The sequence below is a fragment of the Anas acuta genome, chromosome 1 (assembly GCF_963932015.1).
Source record: "Anas acuta chromosome 1, bAnaAcu1.1, whole genome shotgun sequence".
Classification (NCBI taxonomy): domain Eukaryota; kingdom Metazoa; phylum Chordata; class Aves; order Anseriformes; family Anatidae; genus Anas; species Anas acuta.
In genome coordinates, this window is record NC_088979.1 from 119,895,450 (window position 1) to 119,914,822 (window position 19,373).

A 19,373-nucleotide genomic window follows, 5' to 3' on the forward strand; every position below is an offset into this window, starting at 1 on the left:
CCTGATGGAGATGAGCCTCAGCACCTGCCCCCAAGGCTGAAAGGCCTCCTGCTGCTTCTAGCCCAGCGGGGAGAGGCCCTACCACACCTTACAATTAACGAGGCACTTTGCTGCCTTAAAGATGTGCGAAAAGCCACCACAAGGGCTTATCTGCTCCTACCTGGGGAGGAATCACAGGCTCAGCCCCAGCTGAGCAATTACTGCTTTGTAATCCTATAAACAACGGGGGCATGGCCCAGCCAGCAGCCGAGGCTGCAAACCCAGCTCTTGCAGGCAGTGACCCCTTCTCGGCTCTCCTCGGTTGTGGCTTGGCTATGTTAATTTATTATTTAACCAGATGGATTGATTCAGACGTGTAACCAGTTAGAAGGAGTTCTTGTGCCTCGCTCTGTGGATTCAGCGTGTTTAAATACAAGTCACTGGTCAATTGCCAGCACGGAGGGAGGATGACCTCACAGAAAAGCACCCTAAAGACATCATCTGACACAGATGATGTCATTTTCTAATAGCCTGGAAGAGGGGATGAACTGCCTGCTCTTTGAGCTTTTCGTTAATTAACCGCCTTGCTGTTACTTAGTGCTCCCCCTGTTCACGTGTGGCTGCTTCTTTTTATTTCTCTGTTTTATTCTCCCTTGTTTATGCATTACTGTCTTTGTGATAACACCTCAAAGCCCTAGACTGAGACTAGCTTCCCACTGTGCAGAGCACAATACGAAACATAAAGATATTCGTATTTACACCTGGGCAAGGGTGACTCTTTCTGGAGTTCTCTTGGTTTTTATTCCAGCGGCTTTCAGCATGTAGTCCAAGCATTACTTCTAAGGCTCTGTGAAAAGTATCTAAAAGCAAACCACGGGTAGGCAGGTTAGAATCTCATCGCGGGACTTGCATCTCTTTTGGGGGAAAATTAGAAAAAGCAAAAAATAGAGAAATACAAATTATTAAATGAAAAAACACTACACTTATTGTATTGTAGTAAATAATACTTTGATTAATAGTAATAATAGTAGTGTCATAACTGACCTATGCTTGCTTGCCAAGACCCCAAAAAAAAATAGTCATAGTAACTTGGCCGTTTCTATCAACAGTCAGATTCTTCAAAAACTTGTTGTTTTGAAGCTGTATTTAAACTGTTAAAGCTCTAATTTTAACACCAAGGTAAAATATTGCCAACAAATTGATGATTGAGATCATTTCACTGAACTATGAGAGAAACTAAATATTATTGCTACCGTTACTGGTAGCTGTTATTTTCCATTAGACATTTACCATCATGGCATTTCTTTATTTTTTTATTTTTGTGTGTGTATGTATCTGTATTCTCTGTCTATATATACCTGACAGCATAACTACAGGAAGCATGACCTATCCATAATTCCAGTCCTGGGCATCAGAAGCAACCTTTACACCCAACATTGTGCATCTGATCACCTAACCACATACATATACATGTACGCTGGACCACAAGCACCATAGATATAAGAAGGATATATAGACAAGTTACTCCAGAATGGACAGCATCATCATAGTCAGAGCTCATCTGCACTGTCCCTCAGCAGGGATCTGTGACTTGGCCATGAATCCCTTGAACGTATGAATGCAGCTTTGGGCCAGTTCAGAGCTCCTGCTTCAAGGAGCATGGGAAGCAGCGTATATACTGTGGTTCAGGACCTGGGTCTGGTTAAAAAAGTTGGCTGACTGCTAGGACCAGCAGTGTTCAACATATGAGAAGTATTCCAGCACAAACCAGATATGACTTTCCATGTGTCTCCACAAGGTCCTCAATCTTCGCCTAATAAGACATACCAGATAATTGAATTTGGTGAATGGCTGAAGATCTTCTCTGGCACCTACACATACCTTGACACATAACCTTCAGTCTGTCCTGCCAATGTCACTGTCTCTACTTGAAAAGGTTGGGGAGGGGTAGGAGGTGCATCACTAGCACATGCACACCCAAGCACACACCGCTGGGCACTGCCTTGTGGCAATGCAATTTGCAAGCACAGGGTAGTGGATCTCAGAGGTGCAATCCAGCTCCAGTGGCTGTGAAGGCTAAGACATTTTGCCATGGGTCATTTGTCCCAGTGATGCCAGCAAATAAATCTTAAACCTTACAGGTCAAGAAACTTGTATTTTTTCTTTTGTGTTTGTTCAGTGGAGTTCTAGTCCAGGGGCTTCTATTTTAATTCTAGTACTAACAATAATAATAATAGTTAATGGCCAGAGGAATAGCAAAAGCAGAGGCAGAGGTATTTGCAGTTTGTTTTGGTGCTTGTTTTCTGAGCAGAAGACAGGACTAGCAAAATCCACAAGGTGACACCAAATCAGTAGGGTCAAGCAAGGTTAAGAGACTCAAAAATTCAGGTGTGATGGGAGTTTCTTCATAAATCTGCTGGTTAGAAAGTCACCCTCAAGCTGAAAAGAAGCTTTCAGTGAATTCCTGCCCTCAGAAAGAGTTGCCCTTCACTGGGTACTGATGAATCTTTCCTGTCAGAAAAGATTTATACATGGGAAATAATTAAAAACAATTCGGAACTTTCTCCCTCTTGGAATGAATTAAATTACATTAGATTACATTAGGTAGCGGGGGTTTTGTGCTATGTATTTTTTTTATTATTATTTTTCTTTGCCCCCAAGAAAAAGAGACATTTGTGCTTGCCACGGGGTCTTTTTTTACCCAAGACCTCTTCTTGCTGCTTTAAATGATATACATTGTCCACAATGCTGTAATAGTGCTAAGCATGGCATCATTTTCAGAAACAAAGTGTCTCCTTCCCTCTCATTCTTTTGCACATATGGCATCTCAAAAGGCAATGACAGACTATAAATTCACACCAAGGTTATAGAGCCATTCAACAGAGAGGAGGGAAAAGATGACTATTTTTTGATGGCTTTCCCTGTGAAGAAAACAACCAGTGCCATCATCAGACCCAGACAGAAAAACAGTGATACCAGAACAGCTTTTTTGTTGTTGTTGTTTGAAACGTTGTTCACAGCAAAGTCTAGTCTAGTGCTTTTGTGCCTGCAGTATGTTGCAGCTTTCTTTTGGCTGAGGCTTTTTTAAACCAATAGATAATTCAGCTCTGTTTTGCTTAAGGTCTCCATGAAGTAATGCTTTGCATCTTTTGGATCCAGCCATAGTGTTAGGTGTCAAGTCCAACGTTGGTCTTGGTTCTCTGTTTCGACCTGCTCACTGACACCTGCAGAGCTTGCTTGGTCTGTAGCAGGGATGCCTCTGTTAGATGCAACACCACGATACAGCTGTCCGGAAAGAGCCACCAGATCCCTCCAACACCAGGGCATCCACTGGGTGCCTCAAAGGCCATATTCCCAGCTCCTGGCCATTCACCATGCTGTTTGCCTCTGTCACAGTGCCTGCAAATAAAAGAGGACATCTGTAGTTATTCCTGGGCTTTAAAAATATCAATATAAATGGTGCATGGTTGAAAGTTAGGTACAGACACAACAAATGTGCAAAACTCCTATGATCCTGGTAGCCACATACCCAAAAATTTCTTTATAGCTATCTGCTAAGAGAGAGAAGCTCCAAAGCAGCACCTGTGCCCCCTTTAAATACCTTTTCCACTGCAAAATGGCAAAAGAGTATTCCACTGCACAGTGCATTGCAATGCGGGCTTGGAGGCAGGACAGCACCAGCTCAGCTACGGGGGAGCTGTTAAGAGCTGAAGCAGGACCAGACAACCCTCTTCCCCCACTTTGGGGGACCTGAGTGGGTGTCTCTGCTGGCATGCAGCTCCTTGCATCGTGGAAGTGCCAGGCAGTGAGAACTGCTCTGCCCAGCACTTCCCAAGGAGTCAGGCTCTCCTTCTCCGAGATTCATTTTCGCTGGTCCTGTGTTTTGCAGTCCTTTTTTTTTTTTTTTTTTTTTTTTTTTTTAATTGGGGTAAATAGAATCAGAATGACAAGTGAAGAGTGATGGTTTCAATGGGCTATTTGTCTGGTGAGGAATTTGTGAAATATGTGTTTTTCTGTAGAGTGTGCATGGCTGTAAAGAAGGGCCAGAGTCAGCACAACCTCAGAGCGAGGGAGAATAAAGCATTCTAGTTTTGTGGCCATTGATCTGATGACACTGTGGGTAATGGATGGACAAGGTTAGTCTCAGAGTGTCTGATTTTTCTCAAATCATTGCTGGAGTCAAGCTTAGGGTTGCTTCACCGTGCAATTCTGTATTTACTTCTATTAGAGCTTCTCATATCTTCACACTCACTTTGAATTTCCTACGCTTTTAGTGACTGATGGGTTTGGAAGCTTTGTTTAGAGAACCATATCATTCTGGGAAGATATTTTTACATGATTATTTTTGTTTACCTGAATTTTATTAATCTTCCTTTGCAGCCTTAGATCCATGTTTTTATCTGAATTCTGTTTTTGTTGTTTATGTGTTTCAGATCTTCTGTTAGCTATTTGGGAGACAAATGCTAGTTGGGAAAAATCCTTTTTTTCTTTATTTCCTTTTTTCCTTTATTTCCTTTTTTTTTTTTTTTTTTTAAATATATATATATTTCTGTGGGAAGAAGAGATGTCTGATCAGTGAAGCGAACCTACATCACATAAACAGGTTTCAGACCAGTTTGGAGCTGCATTGCAGGAGCAGCTCTTCAGGGGTGATGCCTCCATAGGCAGGGAATGGTATAATTTGTTACGAGGTGCTACACACTGTGTGCCTCCATTAAAGGAACCTAAGAACGAAGAGCTGTGGCAGCCAGGAGAAAGCAGGGAAGTGGCAAACAAATTGATGCTTACAAAGAGAAAGGAAATACTTCAAAGCACTTATGCATTTCCATAGCACCACCTGCCACTAAGGACATGAGCCCCAGACTGCTAAGTCTGCCTGTAGCTTTGAAGTCCCTGTGGACGCCTTGCTGCTATGTAACTCCCAGATAACCACATTACTAAAACACTCCCATCTCCAGTTGCATCCTGCCAGAAGATGGTGTCCTATCCTATCAGACACAGGTCTCAGCACAGTGATCCAGGCATTCGTGACTGATTATTGCAGCTAATATCTAGTGAAGAAGCCAGGCATCCTGGAAAAGCTCCAGTTGACAAAACACAGTCTCCCTGGCAACACAGATTACTGTGAGAACATCACCCTGCTGCTCCCTCGTTTGTATTGGCCACTAGTGAAGACAGAGTCACCTTCAAGGTCTCTGCCCCAATACTCGGCACCTGCCATGGGTTTCGTTTGAGCTGCTGAGGAAATGCATCTTGCTGCATAACGCCACCAAAGCTGTGCAGGAGCAAGCAGGCGGTTGACTTGGAGGATGGGGTCTGTGTATGCTGGAGACCGGGTTTCCCTGAGCCTCAGATGCATTTTGTTACTCCCACAACAGTGAAAACAACCACACCAGCTCCTGCACGCTCCCTGGAGAACTCGGATCCCCAGCACAGCCCTCCATCAACGAGCTTTCTGCACCCACCCACCTGGGTGCAAAGCACAACACATCCACAAGCCCACTCATTAGCACACTTGCAAATCTAAACAAACAATTCACCCTATAAACTAATCGGGCTCTTTCCTCTACAGGGCCTACACAGGAGGGAAAAAAGACAGAGAGCATGTTATTTTTATTTCTCTTTTCCAATACTTGGATCACACTCAGGCACTGTACCTCTGACAGTGCTTAAATGACCAAGAAAGCTGCTGGGGTCAGAAGTATGATGTGGTCTTTGTCCCTATGTCACCCAGGGAATGGATACCTTTGTGCATAAGGAGAGACTCCCACGCCACCTCGAGCCACACAAGCACAGGCACCTTTGCACAACACTGCTTGGGGTTGTGAAACCATACCCCCAACTCAGCTTGCTGCTAAGCTGCCTTTAAATCTGTTAGCGGGTCCTGAGGAATGACCCACAAATCTTCTTTCGAATTTTTAATTAATTCCTTTCTGCTGAGTTCACTCCCCTTTTCTGCTGTGTTTCCATGAGCAATCTCACAAATCAGTTTACTGGCAGAGATGTTTGTAGACAAGGCAAATTTTAAGTCACTGTTGCATGTTATTTGCAGAAAGTGCATTTTGAATGTGTTATTACAGGTCTTTCCACTGTCTCCATTAAAACACAATCCTAGTGGTATAATGACACCTAAAACTTAGGCTCGTGTTTGTACCCCAGCCCTCTAATAGCTGAAGAGAGGGAAGTGATAGCAAGAAAACCTTTCCATAAGCATAGCTTTGCTGACAAGTGCCCCTGTGCTGGATCAGACCACAGGCCCTTCTGTACAGTCGCTTGCAACAACCATAAGAAGAAATTCAAAGAAACGTGTGAACAGATCAATTAGTTCATGGAAGACAAGCATGTCACAGTATAAACCCATTAGAGATTTTGCTGTTGCTACTGATATCACAGAGAAGTATTCTAGTATTAAGGCAGGTGGGGTAATGTGACTGATCAGACAAATAGGTGGGTTGATGAGCCAGTGTCATCAAAGTCAAGGAATGTACACGTGCTTTTAACATACAATTATTTCCATGGAGAATGTCAAATACTTTGCATAATTTTCGCTATAAACAATTTTCAACCCACAGCAGAATATATTTTTGCCTGAAAACACTGAGTGAACATAAAAATGATTACAAATTACTGGACACTGTGGCTTGAACATGAACAAATTGTTTACGACTTCAAAAGAAGATAATGTCTGATAGAGCAGGTCAGGTTTAAATAGAAACTGCATGCTTAAAATGAGAGAGCAAATGTGGTTAAGCCACAGCAAGAAACTCTCACCTGAAGGAGAGGATTGGCCGTGTTTGGACGTCTTGAAATCAACAACAGACCTCATTCAAAAGTCCCTTTTAGCTAAACACAAATGATGTGTTAGTCAAAGGCAAATTCCTGGGCTCAGTCCAGGAGTAACTGGGTGAAAAGTAATGGCCAGTGATACTGGGAAGGTCAAAACAGCTGATCTAACAGTCAAATAGTCATTTTAGCCTTCAGCTTTGAGTCTGTGAGCGTACAATGGACCATGTGTCATCATGAAGAGTGGTGCACAGCCTCAGCTGATATAAATACACATTTGCACCGATTTGCACTTGATAAGCATCTGGCCAGGCTTGCTCAGCTGCACACTCTGGCATGCTGTGTAATCAAGTTTAAAACTAACAAATGACTGTAGCATACCAGAGCCCACGGGCCAGATGGTGAGTGGGGATTGCAGGAACCTTACCCGTGCACATGGCCCTAGTCAGAGCAGTCTTGCTCTTGTCCACAAACTGTTCCTCGTGCAAACTGAGGACAGCAGACCCCCAGGGAGGCATATTGAAAGCTTTTTGGTGTAAGGAGATCTCCTCTGGGTTATGTGGGGCTCTTAAAAAAGTGTTGTTTCACCCACAGTTGTGCTGGAAGATGCATCCCCACCAGGATACATGCACCATTCTCTGACCCAAAGCCAGCTCTGGACATCTTTTCTTATGATGTATTTACGAGTTATTTTATCCTAGATTGTATAGAATTAAATCCAACTGGGTTTCTTAAGCGCTGCATCATGCTAGGATAGTGACAATGAACATCTCCTTTCCTATTGTCTGAAAGCTAATCTCAAAGGGAAAATTCAAGTTACTCTCAATTTCTGCCTGTTTCCACTTGTCTCCCCATGTATCACGCTACTAGTGTCTCCCTGTTTCTGAGATACTTTTTATGTATGTGTAGGTTATCATGCTCACAGTAGTTGCTGTTTAACCAATCTCTCCAGACTTTATCCTTTTAATCTTTCTTTCTGAATCAATTCCTCCACTCTCTTGATCATTTCAGTTGCTCTCCTTTGAACAGCTCCTGTTTGTCAATAACTCTTCCTAATGACTCATGTGGAACAGGAAATATGTGAGACTTCAAGGCACACAAATCTCACGAGCAGCACAGGTTCTGAATGCAGGATCCCAGAGATTCGTATGCAGATTCCTGAGTTAAGCCTCCGTCCTAATGCCAGAGCAGCAGCCTCTGGAGTTTTATTGAGCATCACATCTTGTGTTTGGCCCTGCTGGCTGCTTCACACGGAGCCTACGGGACAACCTGTGCGAGAAATCCTGGCTGTGTGCTCACACGCTGGATATGAGGCCATGCCCAGGCCTCATTAGAAGATGTGCAAGAGATCTCTGTAGTTACAAGGAGTTCGCCTGCTTTGAGAGTGGCCTCAGGGCCTGCAGGAGGAAACACCGCAGTTATATCGCTCAACGTGCATAGGAGAGCAGGGAACAGCCAGATGATGTGAGGTCATTTACTGCAGCCACAACATGCTTCCACACGATGCATATGTATTCTCCCCACAGGTGGGGAGTAATGCTGAGGAGTAACACCGTGGATAAGGGGAAAGATACAGTCATTTAGCGAGGCGTTTTCTAAAATATGGAAATCCAGCCCAAATTATAGGAATATAAGAGATTGTAAAGTGCAGCAGGGGAGATATAAAATGGAGATTAAGGAGGGTATAAGGAGCTTTGCTGAACAAATCATACCATGGCAAATCTGTGCCCAGACTCTGTGGGCACCTGACTTCCCCCAGGGAGAAAAATGGTGCAGTTCTGCTGAATAAGAAGACGGGAGCTGGTTACAAAGGGGAGCTCGGGGTAGGGAGCCATCCCTCCCACAACACAGGAGCCATCACGCAGAGGCAGCCTTCCTAACAATGCACAGGACATAAGCATGGTGAGCCATCATCTGGCTCATCCCAGGGAGGCACTCAGGGTATATATACAGTTTCCTCAGCCATTCAAGTAAAGCAGCCTCCTCAGACTGACAGCGCTGCAGCTTCGTAAGTGTGGGGATGCGAAGAGATTCCTCTCCCAGAGCTCTTCAGGCTCTGTGACTCCAGCTTCTGCTTAGGGCGGTGGTTTCTACCTATGGTGCTCTGGAAGAAGCTTGTTAGAGAAAACAAAAAGCACGACAGTAAGAAGCCAGGAGCCGCTGCCTCCCATGAGTGTGCATTGCCTTGCTCCAGCTGATGCACAGCAACTCGTCCATTTGCAGTGGGGTAACTAGTAGGGTAGCTTCTGAGGTGGGTGCCTGGGAGATGCCAGGTGAATGAGAAGGACAGAAATGTCCTGGTTCAGTGAGACACAGGCTCAGGATGCCCAGCTACCCTAACAAACCCTCATCCTTCCTGGGCCTGCTGTAACTTAGTGTCTTCCAGGCTTGATCTCAGTCCCTGCACATAATGGAGAGCTGTGCACGTCACTCAGTGCACAAACCAACCTTTGGGCCCAATGCTACAGAGCAGTGTGTTAAGCTGCTGCTGGACATGTGTGCAGCAGCTGTGAAGGTCAGCAAAGAGACCTTTCTGCCTGTAACACCGAATGGACATTTTGCAGGCCTAATTTTCCTCTCTCCTGATAGCCAAAGCTTGACCACATATTCTTCTGCCCTGGGGCTGGATGTGTCTCTTGTACTTTTGAACTGAAAGCACTCCATTGCAGCAGGAGAGATGCCTGTGTGTGGGGAGAAGCAAACCATTTGCCCCTGCTGTGCAGAAAGGTGCTTTGGGGACCTCTTCTGCTGCGCTGATGGACATCTGCCCTTCTGAGATCATTTCAGAGCTGTGTGTCTGTCATTCTGTGTAATTTTTGTGTAGTAGAGCTTTGATATCAATTATTTCAAATGAGGTGGTTGAAAGTCACTGCCTGGCAAGGGCAGGTGAGTGGATAGTGTCCATCAGCACTGACTTCAGGACTGCTTGGCTAATCCACAAGGTTGAGGCAGGAGGGCTGAAGTGTCAACAGCATAAAGTGTTTTGGTAACTGGAAAGGTAAAAGAGCCACTGCTGGTTCACCAAACCCAGTCTCCTGCTGCCTTGGCCAATTTCTCACTTCATCCTTTCCTAGAGTGAGATCTGGCACATGGAAAGCAGCGAGTGTTTTTCCTCTGTGTTTTTTTCAGATGGGGAGATGAGGACAAGAGTAGGAGGAGAGAGTAACTCTTGGATGTGTGCAAAATTCCCAGGCTGAGAAGGGTCAGAGACATGAGAAGATGACAGTAAATCAAGATGTGAACTTCAAAGTGGATGATAAACATCTGTAAATGCCTGAGAAACAGAGTTCAGAGTAGTCGAGCTATTAGCTGTTCGAATGAGCAGGTAGTGCTCATTCAAACAACTTTTTGTACAAATGCCTGTGGGACTGAGGGGCCAGGAGGGGAGCGATTATTGTAACCATGTTTAACAAAGAAGCTAAAGATGATCCAATTATAAAATAGAGAGCATTACCTCTAAACAAGAAAAAAACAATGAAAAAAAAATCATTAAAGATAGAGTTAGAAAGCTTCTAGACGAGTCTAACACGATAGAGATAAACCTGTCTGCCCGTTTCTGTAAGTGTGACTTGTGCTCCTCTAGCCTATTAGGATTCTGGGGAAGAGTTAATGAAATACTGGGCTGAGGAGACGGGGTGGGGGGGATATAATTTATTTAAACTTTTCAAAAGGCTTCTGATACAGTCTTTCACAAGCAGCTATTAAAGAAATTTGTTACCCGTAGGGTGGTAGGCAAAGTCCTGACATGGATTAAAACCTAGATAAGAGGTAAGAAACAAAGGAAAGGAATAAGCGTCCAATTCTCTGCATGAAAGGAGGTTAATAGCAAGATGCTCCAGGGATCAGCATCAGGACCAGGGGTGTTCAATATGTTTATTAACGATCTAAGAGAAAGAGGAGAACAACACAGATACAAAAATTTTGCTGATGGCACAGTTTACTTCTTGCAGGCAATTTATTGACTGCGTTTGACTCTCTTCTTGTGTTCATGGCTTGTCTATGAATAGATCACAAGTTTTACTAATAGGCCTATAAATATAATTGGAAGTATGGCTCAGTCTGGTGAACAGTACTGAGACTGATTGCAGGAGGAGACGTACCGGAGCTGGAACATCAGCCTGGGGATGGATGCAGAGACAGAGAGCAAGCAAGCTTCAGCATTCAGCGCTGGCCCCTCCATCAGCTCTGCAAAGTCCTGGTTCCTGTAACTCTGCCTGTGTCTTCTATCACTGCCTGCTGATGCACAGGAACAGCCGTGGTGTAAGCAGTGTTAGCAGACTCACACCTTCTATTGTCGCACTATTTCTTACCTTCCTGCATGGCTTGGATCTGCTATGGATTCATCTGAAGTCATGGTCCTTTGCCAGCCTCCTCCCCGAGCCTGTATATTTTTTGGGAAGTGTGCACTCATGTATGTGCTATTATCTGTATCTCTCCTGCTTTTCTAAGACCCAGTTTGGCAGATCCTTCGCCGTGCAGCCAAGCTTTTTGCTGCAAACTTTAGGAATTAAGCACCTACAGCCGTGCCCTGCACCCTGCCCCATCCAGCTCCAGCTTCCACACTGCCTCCTCCCGCTGGCCTTCCACGGGCTCCTAGTCACTATTCATCACGCTGACTGAAGCACTCAGCTCCTCGCAAGGTAGTTATTGTAGGCAAGTTAAAAGTCCTCCTTCACAGTCACTGCTGCCACATAAGTTTGTTCAACTCGCTGTATTAAAGTCATTAGTGCCAGGCAGCCCTGGAGAAATGCTTTATGTCGTCATTTTCCCCTACAGTTCGGCGACCATTTTTTACGCAGTTCAGAGCTCTGCCACAGAGTTCCTCAGCACATGCTTAAGGCTGCCTGTATTTACATCCTTTGCCAGACAAGAAACATCTTAGAGACATTATTAGAGAAAACCACATGTTCAAGTGATTTCTTAAATTGGAGCTTTTTAAAATTAATTGGTCTCCATTTGATAATCACCCACTTGTAGCCCACGGCTACCACGAGAAGCCTCTTTCTCCCTCCCACCTGTGGTCATCGAATTTTGTTGTATTTCAGCCTCCCCCAAAGGAAAAGGGGATGCAGATAACTTTCTGACCAGCTCGGGAGACAGAACTCCTGTCCCAGCGTGGTGTCAGCACGACAGATGACAAACAGCTCGATTGGTACAGTGGCTGTGAACACGGAGGAGGAGTGCTAGTCGGTCTGTATGATTCCTTGGCACGAAAGGTGTTACTGCTGAAGAAGAATTTCCCAGATGACATCTGATTCGGCAGTTCCTCTGTTGTGACGCTGACGACTTGGAGGGTGATGCTCACCCTTTCTCCCACCTACCAGCAGCTACCAGGGAATGAAATGAGGCGAAGGGGCACTCCAGGCACGAGTGTATTCAAGGACCAGCAGCAGCAGGGATGACGTGGTTGTACTCACAGCAATAAAGTTTGGTGTTTGAAGGCAGCAATCCTTCGTGCGAGCTGCTGGCGTTGTCGCTTGACACTTCTCACCAGCTGGTGAGTAGGAAAAAGTGTTCTGGTGTCACAGGAAAATAAGTGGCTGCAGCGTGTAGACGAGTTGCTGGAGGTTTTGTAATGCCGTTTTCAGTCTTTTATATATATATGCAATCACAGATGAGCAAAATGGCCTCCATCTCAAAGCTACTCCGTTCTGTCAGAAACAAGCTGGAGCAGCCAGGCGGTCGCTTGAGTTATGGCACAAAGGGAAGGTGCTAAGAAGGCAAATGCAATCCAAACTCCAGCTCAGCATGTTGCAAACAAATTGAGCTGCCGTGATCAAGTTGTGAAGAAAAAGAGGTTTTCCTATTACTTATACAGCAGTCCTAGACATGGGGGTAACAAGCAAGCTGGAAATGGAAATTCCCATTGATGAGAAGAAATTTGATATTATTGCCATTGGCGAAGCCTGCGGGGATTAGTCACATGGCTGAAATGCTTAACAGTCTAGTTACAGACGGTTAAGGAAAAATGGAGTAAAGGCACAGGGGTGATGCTCAGCATAAAAGATGCCACTGTGTCTTTTAGTCCCTTGATTTTTCAGAGCAGAGTCCAATTCTCGTGTTTACTTGCAGAAACTTTCAGAGGATTACTGTTGGGGTCTTTCAGCCACTTCTAAATTAACTGATGGAAAAATAATGATTCTGCTCCTCTCTGTAGCATATGGAAATACAAAAAAAAAAACAACAGTTATTATGGAAGGATTTTAATTTGAAAGCATTTTAGGGGTTTTATGCAGCCAATAGCAAACATCATCAGTGCTTCTGAAGTGTGGAGATGATCATTTTCTACTGTGAAATCATTGCAGTCGGGTTGAGGTAAAAGTCTAATGTCGTTCTCATTAGGAAGGACAACGAATGATGAAAGGCTGGTCTGGAAGCTGCTGGTTGTCTCTGAAGGGTGGGTTTCAAGTCAAAGAGGGATTCAGGCTGAGAAGGACAGATGTGGAAATCAGTATAAAGAAACAAAAACTACAGACTTACCAAACGTATTTAAGAACTCATTACACTGATACCCACAGGCTTGATAGGAAAGAGCCTAGGAACCATAAATAAAGAGAGGGAAACATTCAGGACAATTATAAATAACTTAAAAGAATGATAAGCTCCTGGACTGCAAATTGGCACGAGGAACTATTCAATGATCCATGCTTAACAGGATGATTAGTGTATGACTGGTTAATAACAGTGCACGGAAATGTCACTGGGAAAAGTAGAGGTATGCACCTGCATAAGCTTTTGGACAACATTAACAGTAAAAATAGGTGCTAAAGTGCTACAGAAAGGGTTGATTTTGCATTTGCAAGTGTCCCTGCACCTGCACATGCACATACGAAAGCAATTGCAAGTGCCTGTCCAAATGCTCACAGGGCTGATAGCGTTAATAAAAGGTGATACTCACAGGATGCTTGTTCAAACCTGTTGCAGGAGAAGCTGGAAGCCCCTGGGAGCAGCTAAAGGGACCAGTGATCATGGTTTGATTGCTCTCAGTATGAGCAGAGGAAGATGGTGCCAAGCAATAATATATATATACTTGGCCCTCTGCAAAGGCTAACTTCTCAAATGTCAAAAGTGAAATTTATTAGGGGAGAGAGTACAATATCTATATGTATTTGTATAAATACTCATTTATGTATGAATGAGAATTGGGAGTTCCTTCAGCAAAGTTTATCAGAGGCCTCAGAGGCCACCGTGACACAGTCACGTAAGAGGATGACAGTGGAGGAAAACTCAATAGGGCTGAGCAGTGAGAGGAACTAAAGATCACTCCACGTTCAATCTTCTCCACTTCATATAGATAATGGAGAGAGCAGCCTCAGTCATAAGAGGACAAGGACCTGTCCCTGTGGTGGGTTCATGGCCAGGAGAGAGGGAGTCTGGGCCATCTCTGGTCTCTGGTGCGTGGTAGGGATGGTAGGGAGGGGAGGGGGATGGTTGGAGTGTCCTCTTTGCTGTGCTGAGGGAGTGGAGGAAGTTTATGCCCCCTCCAGTTGCTGAGCTGGTGCTGCCAAGTGCCACACTAAGAGGCTCTTGTAGCCCTGACATTTCCGAAGTGTCTTTTCAGGCCTTCACGTCAGAGCTGACTCGCGCCCAGGCAGACAGGATCCCTCCCACGTCCAATTACTCATGGCAGCCTGTGCATTTGCTTTGTCACTTGACCTCATTCCCCTTCCTTTCCCGGAGGCAGAGGTGCTTCAGGCAGCGGAGGGATGCTGTCCGTCCGAGGCTCAGATGCCTCTGTCCTCTCCTCATCCTCTCACAAGCTCCACAGAGTGGTGGGAAGGGGATTAAGCCGCTGGGTCCACATCCACCCTCTCCCACAGATTTCCTTGGAAGTACACAAGGGATTCTGACTTCCACACAGTGCCGCATGCTAGGCCTACAAGACACAGCAGGGAAGGAGAGAGAGAATAAATGCGTGCTCAACCGAGACCTGGAGTACTAGCCTAGGGCTTTGCACTTGGCAGATCCTCATCTCAGAAGAAAACTTTGTGGTGCTATTACCAGTCAGCACTTCTCCCTCACTCTCTCCCTTTCATCTAGGTTGCTGCAGTTGCATTTAATGACACAACAGATGTATTCATTTGCATCTTTATATGGATCTCTAAGCTCTACAAATGGGTGGGTGGGCGTGACCCCATTTTCCCAAATTATTCAGCACCTTTCAGTTATGCATTTCTCTCTTTTCTAATGTCTTTTTGAAGCACATGCAAGCAGCAGTGGGGAATTACTCTGCTGTTTTCGCCTGAGCATCTGGGTCCTGATCACTCCTCTGGCTGCCTATGTGAATCTCCCTTAGACAGCAGGAGCCACGGAGATGTCTGTGCACGGGTGGACCGCCTGCTTCACCACGTACACAAACTTCCTGGGGGGGGGGGGAAGGCACAGATTTATCTAATAAAGCCCAAAGACAGCTATGGGGAAGAAATCATGGAAAAAAAAAAAAAAAGTGACACCCTGTCTATTTATCGAGGGTGATGACAGCTCTGCTGCTGCCATCAAGAGATCTGTAGTTGCATTTCTGGGATGTGGGTGAGTTAAAATATTTCCCTTCGCCATCTGAAGGCGGTGTTTATGTGGAGCTGCTTGAAGCACGCTCCGTGCTGATGACTAAGGGAGATGCTACCTCCAGCGTGGAAGACCTGTGAGCATGGTTGGGTGCTGGGGTGTGCTCTTCAGAGCTTCCTCTGCACCAGGGCCCAGGTCCTCAGCCCTGAGACGGGGGGAACCAAGTTACAGCTAGAGCAAGAGGGTTTAAATGGGTGGGGAATGTGCCTTGCACGCAGGGCTGGGTGCCCTGGGAAAGCTCACCGTGCTGCATTTGTCCTGAGTCTGGAGCAAAGCATTGCCACCACTTGGCCAGCTGCACAGAAAGGGAGACAAGGAGAAGAGAAGAGAGGAGGGGAGAGAAACATCTGTTTCTCACTTAGCTGCCATACATACCCAGGCAGAACATGGAGGAGCAGTCCCAGGCCTTGCAGATGCACAGGAGAGGAGAGCTCCTGTCCCATCTCTCCTCCTACATGCTCTTCATGTAGTCCGGGTGGCTCCGGGGCCATGTGTCAGTGAGAAGCTCTTGCTGTGACATCCTGTGAGTGCAATGAGTAAGGATGCTGGTGCCTTCGGCAGAGATCAGCTCCAGTTTAATTTATGAGCCGCGCTTTGTGTGTATCAAGCTATGGCCAGATATAATGTAATCCCATCACCGTGTGTGTGCTGAGCACAGCTGTCAATCAAAGGTGATTTGCATCAGTACATTTTCATATAAATATGTATGCTCTCTCGCTAACATTATTATTATTTATTATTTGTGTTACAGTCGTGCCTCGAGGCTTCGGCAGGGACCAGGGCCCGGTTGTGCTGGGTGTTGCACACACAGCGAGAGGCAGACCCTGCTCTGCACAGCTTCCAGACCAAACACATTGCAACAGGCACGGTCTGGTGTGCCTAGGAGAAAAAAAAAATAAATCATTTTTGAAGTAAGAAATGCTGGATCTAGCAAGCCAGTAGCACAGCTAGGAGCAGACCTGGGCTCCTGGTGACTTCTGTCTTAACACTCCTCCCATTATACTTCTCCAGAATAACAACAACAACAAAAAATTGCAACTTTGCAGCTTTGACTTCTTTTTAGGGAGCAAATGGATGAGACATTTTACAAGGTGGAAATTCCCTCCTCTGGCTCACCAGGAATGGTGCTCCTTGTTCTAGCCCATGTGAATTTACCCTAGGCCTTGCACCATGTAAAGTGAGATTTCTTCTTTTCCCAAAGTCCTGCCCACAAGGATCACCTGAATGCAGGAGGCTCTTCTCCAGTTCCTGTAAAAGGGCACTGCCAAGGGCATCTCTGGCAGGGGTCTGGGAGGTGGGGTGGCACATGCACAGGAGGAGATGTGAGATACGAGGTTATGAGGAGATATGAGATACGAGGAGATATGAGGTATGAGGATGCACAAAAGGAGACAAAGGGGAGCAGCAGACACAGCAGGGGACACGTGGAAGGGGGCAGTGTTGGAGACAGGGCTGGGGACAGGTCCTGGAGGGAAGTGCTCTGTGCTGGGAGTACCTCGGGGGAACTGTGACTGTGGGGGACCAACACTGGAGCAGGGACACCCCAAGGGACCCTGGCACACAGAGGACCCAGGCTGGAGCAGGGAATGAGTGAGGAAGAAGGAGAAGGGGAAGAAAAGAGCAAGAAACCAGGAATGGCAGCAAGAAACCTTCACGTACTGACCCAGCCTCCTGTAAAAACAGGGTGGGGGAGAGCTGGTGGGAGAGAAGTATTGGACTGAAGCTGAGTCTGGGGAAGAGGGAGGAAAGGGACTTCCCTCAGTGTTTAATTATTTAAGTCTTCTTTGTTTTCCAACACACAAATCAGTAAATAAAGGTTTATGTTAATTGGAAATAAATCAAATTCAGTGAAATTCCCTGAACTGAGACTGTTTTGCCCACAGCAGACACATATGAAAAAATTGAAGGTTTCTTAGCTCAGAGGGCTATGAGGAAAAGCTTTAGACTCATCAAAAAAGTGCTTAAAACCAGAAGCAGAGCTCAAAAAGCCCACAGTACTTTTCTTGTTATAAATCTGTACGTGGCCACTGATTGTGTAAGAGCAAACACCAGCAGATGATGATGGAGGTCCTACACTACTGTTGATCCTGGAGCTCAGGCTTACATCTAACATGTTGGTGTGACTGGTGGAACATAGAGTATATTAAGACAGACAGCTTTCCTTTTTATCAGTCTTCATGAACCAGCTTAAAATAAGTCAATTACTATTTCACATTCTCTTTTTCTCATCCCTTTTGCAGAACTGCTTTGCTAACTGATCAGTGTGACCACATTTGTCAAGAGAAAAAATACTGTCAGACTCAAAAGCAGTAGGTCCCACCCATTGCACACTGGTCCTTCTGTGCATACATAGACTAATCTGCACGTGTCAGCTGCACATGTAACAATGCCGTACCACAGTCACAATAACTCTACAGAAATGCAGTAGACTGCCACCCAAAGCACGGGGCAGCTGGCTGTCCTGGTTTATTCAGCTGAGTCTTCTGATGAAATTCAGGGCACCTCTTCAATCAGTCAAGCATCTTTCAGACAACAAAATCCCTCTTTGTTTTGACTTTGTTTTGACTCTTCGTTTTCTTCTGGTTGTGCTGAGAGTAGCTACGCTTGTCCATCCTAATTGTCTTGCAGACTCTAGCCTGAGCCTAAAGATGACCTGCTGGCCATACAAAACTACATCAAAGTCCCATATATTCCTGTACCAGCACCTGGGAAGAGACAGATCTCAAGGTCCAACAGTGAACCAGCCAGTGAAATCTAATAGCAGCAATGGCAGTCAGATTTATGTAACATTTATGAAATCAATAGTACTGGACTCTCCAAAATGACTTGAAGAACAAGACACCATACAATGTAATTAAGCACAGGCAGCAGTGGGCTTTCTCTGCCTGTGAACACCGCTGCAAATCTGTATTCGCTTTAACGTGAACAGCAGTTGCCTTGAACTTGCTGCTGATGATACGAAAATACCATTGTCACTAATCAAGGCTGCTTATAATGTAACAGGCACCCAACCTTATTTTAATGGGGCTGCTGTCTGAGCTTCAGCATCCTGCAGGAACCAGGTAGGAGATGAATGGAGTTTGTGAGACGAATCTGTTTCATCTATATGTGCAGACCTTGTTCAACTGATTTCTCATGTTTTTGCCGAAGCAATGTCAAAAGATGCACTGAAGTGTATTGAAGGACCATGGCCTCTTCCTCACCCTAAAGCAGTGGCTCTGCCTGAGGTGTTGGGTGGGTTTGTAGCAGAGGTGAGTGAGTGCTGTGCATCTCCTCCAGTCTTCATACAATAGACTTTTCCTTCTTGTGCCCCACACTGTCAGCACTCCTATCCCATCCACTACACATCCTTGTATTTACATACAAGGCTCACATGCAACACAGGGCAAGAAAACAGTCTGTGATTAAGCCCTAAATGAATCATAAACATAGGTGGTTGAGAAGAGGATGGAGGAGAAAGGGCGAACATGTATATTAATTTTTCCAGTCTTCCTTAACTGTTTTGTTTTCCCGTCGGATAAAAGGCACTCGGAGGTAGAGGGGTGGATGTCACAAAGCTGTCATCAGGCTGTTTTCCACGCTTATTTTCTGAAATTTGAAATGACACTGAAAATTGAAAATCTGAAAAAGGAAAAAAAAAAAAAAAAGAATTCTTCACAGAGCTATCTGTACACCTCTGTCATAATCTTAAAAGGAGAGATATATTTTTAACCGCCTCAGGGGAAAAAACATGTTAGGAAAGTTCAGAAAAGCCTGAGTGCTGTTACAATCCCAAAATGCTTCTAATCACTGAAGGCATTGCCTTTTTAACCTTCTTAGCTGACTCTAACACTCTCCCCAGCTCTGAGTAACATCTTGCTCCACCAGCACAGCAGCCTGTCTCTACAAGCAGACCCAGGGATGTAACCTCACAGGCAACCGGTGCACTTTTGAAGCTGTAAGTCATCAGTCCTATGCAGAGCCTGCCTCTAAAGGCTCTGTTCAAGCTCGGTTATCTGATGCAATGGTTTTCAACTTATTCAACACTGCTAATGGCTTATGGACTG

The 19,373-nt window shown here is 45.2% G+C and overlaps 1 long non-coding RNA gene across 1 annotated transcript in view; it reads right to left on the minus strand.

Moving 5' to 3' along the window:
• Window positions 1-12,664: 12,664 nt before the first annotated feature.
• Window positions 12,665-19,373, minus strand: part of LOC137864005 (uncharacterized) — a 70,369-nt gene continuing 63,660 nt past the window's right edge. Inside the window, exons 13-14 of the long non-coding RNA XR_011101262.1 lie at window positions 15,703-18,948; window positions 12,665-14,638 (exon numbers count right to left, since the gene is read on the minus strand). This is a non-coding gene — a long non-coding RNA (uncharacterized lncRNA). The remainder of the gene's footprint in view (window positions 14,639-15,702; window positions 18,949-19,373) is intronic.